This window comes from Euprymna scolopes, chromosome 19 (assembly GCF_053919585.1).
Source record: "Euprymna scolopes isolate OS-2025 chromosome 19, ASM5391958v1, whole genome shotgun sequence".
Classification (NCBI taxonomy): domain Eukaryota; kingdom Metazoa; phylum Mollusca; class Cephalopoda; order Sepiida; family Sepiolidae; genus Euprymna; species Euprymna scolopes.
In genome coordinates this window covers 73,847,372-73,850,011 of record NC_136500.1, presented here as the reverse complement: position 1 = coordinate 73,850,011, position 2,640 = coordinate 73,847,372, and the positions used below count along the sequence as shown (strand labels likewise).

Below are 2,640 nucleotides of genomic sequence, written 5' to 3'. Positions count from 1 at the left end.
GTAGCTTAATCGCCATATATATTTTATAACTAACTAACTAACTAACTAACTAACTATATATATATATATATATATATATATATATATATATATATATATATATATATATATATAATTGAGTTTTTCTCGCTCTGACGGTGATATTAAAAGTCTACCTTTTCTATTTCAAAATTATCAAAACGAACTTCTTAAATACTCAGTCGTGGATATGCGAGCGACTTCATGATAGTTAACTAATTTGCATATTCTTTTGAAAAATGAGAATTCATTAATTAATTAATCATTTTTCATGGTTTCTTATTAGATTTTTGGTTTCATTGTAACGATTATTTTTTATTAGAGAATTAGCTTCATTTAAGTAGTACGCTTGATTCTTTTTATGCATAGTGTCTATATTGTGCATAGTTGCGTAGAATTTAAGATGGAAACGTTCTAGCAGACGGATATGTTTATATATATATATATATATATATATATATATATATATATATATATATATATATATATATAAATATATGTAAATTGACCTTATCTGTGTATGTGCTAAATATCTCTACCAAACTCCTCCTTGAATATTTAGTCACTAGATTTGAAACTTGATATATAAAGTATTTGCCCACCAGGAACCCTTTCGAGTTGGTTTTTAGTCCGTTAAAAAGGTCGATAAGAGGTCAAAATTTAAAAAAAATTGTTGACCTTGGAAGGAATAAATTGACTAATTTTAATTAATTTTTAACCTACTTTTTTTTTATCCATCTGGTGATAGCTCACGACGAAGGCTGAAATGCTAAATAACCACCATGATTGGAGGGCATAATGTTTTCACTTCGATTCCAACTGATGGCACCGAAGTCATTGTTTTAAACGTTTGAAATCATTACTACATGTATTGGGTACAATATAATAATCAATAGTTAGAAGTTTGAGGCAAAGCGATTAGGATGAATTATCCGGAGTATTCTGTGGAAGCGGTACGTGCGGAACGTCCAAAACACATTTAATCCTAATTATGTGTGGAATAACTGACACCAGGTCTGTGGAGGGCTGTTCTTTTTTTTTTTTTTTTTTTTACATTTTCACCCCAAACAAGGCACATTGCCACTTTGGTGTAAGGGGCTACTATCAGGGGCAGCAACTACTGGGGCACTATGTTGGGATTTGGGCAGCAAGATGTCGGTTCACGTTACACTTGAACTTCTGCATGTCAGTACAGTTTGGGAAGCAGGAACCTGGAATGGAATTCCAGAGTCTAGCGGTTCTGGGAAAGAAACTACTGGAGTAGAAATATATTTTACATCTAGGGATCTCTGCTGTGTGGGGGTGGGATTTTGCTGCCTGTCGGGTTTGTCGAGGGTGTCTACGTCATGGGGGAAGAAGTGTCTGCAGTTCGTCAGAGCATTCACCATTAAAATACTTGTAGAACAGGCAGAGGGATGCAACGTTTCGTCGATGGGACAGAGGCTGAAGCTTAGATGCCAGTTCAGGGCCTATCAGATTGGCGACTCTCTTTTGAACCTTGTCTAGGAGCGAGAGACTAGTAGCAGATGCACCAGCCCAAATGCTTTGCTGTATGAGGTTCCACCGATGCAACCAATTATGCAAAAGACAAACGGAAGTCATTGGTCAAGTTTGTCATATCTGCTATAAGCAATGTTTAGAATTCGGTGATTTTGATTTATAACTTGTAAGTTGGCATTGGACACGGAAAGTGTGACAAACAGACAAACATACACCATTTTTGTAACATATAGAAAACTAGCTGTATATATCCGGCGTTACCTGGAATGCAGTGCAGTCATTTTAGTTTTAAATTTTATTTGTTTGTACAGTGTTAAACTTAAGGTAGACAATTCCTATTATATTCTTAAATTTTAAATGAATTATCACCATTTTAGGCTGCATAAAATGATTTTTATTTTTAGGTGATTATTTAAATTTTTTTTAATCATTACTATTCGTGAAAAGAGTTATTTAAAAAGAAAATACCATGTAGAGATTAACCCCAAAATTTATTTTGCTTTATCTATTTATCTACGATCTATTTACGTTAAAAATCAATACATGATGTTTAAAAGAAGTGCATAAACAATCTACTTTATCCTAAATATAAACAGACTCCTTCAGTCTTTGACAGACTATGGATACTCTCGAAAGGGGTGCCTGCGCGTGAAATTTTTGTCGCAGGAGGTGCGCAATCTCCAACCACACCTCTCCTGAGTCGACATTGTTGAATACCAGTGGCAAGTGAAGTGTATGTACAAGACGACTGGAAACAAATGCCGAGATAAGCGGAAAGCACATACAGCGCCTTGAATTCCCAAATGATCACCCATCTGGTACTAACCAGGCTCAACGTTGCTTAACTTCGGTGATCTGACGAGAACCGGTGTGTCAACGCGATTATGCCGTACATAGTATTAGTGTTAGACTTCTTTTATATGTTGAATATTAATTTTTAATGCTAGTAGGTTACAAACAGGCGTCATGTACACGTAAGGTGTTTTTGACTAATTTTCCGACAGTATTTCATCTCTTCTATCTATCTTCTTCTATTCTTCTTCTTCTATCTATTCTATCTTCTATCTATCTATTCTTCTTCTTCTATCTATCTTCTATCTTCTCTTCTTCTTCTATATAAAT

At 34.5% G+C, this 2,640-nt stretch overlaps 1 pseudogene; it reads right to left on the bottom strand.

The window, feature by feature from the left end:
* Window positions 1-2,296: 2,296 nt before the first annotated feature.
* On the bottom strand, window positions 2,297-2,413 carry LOC145240622 (5S ribosomal RNA; annotated as a pseudogene).
* Between the last annotated feature and the right edge of the window lie 227 nt (window positions 2,414-2,640).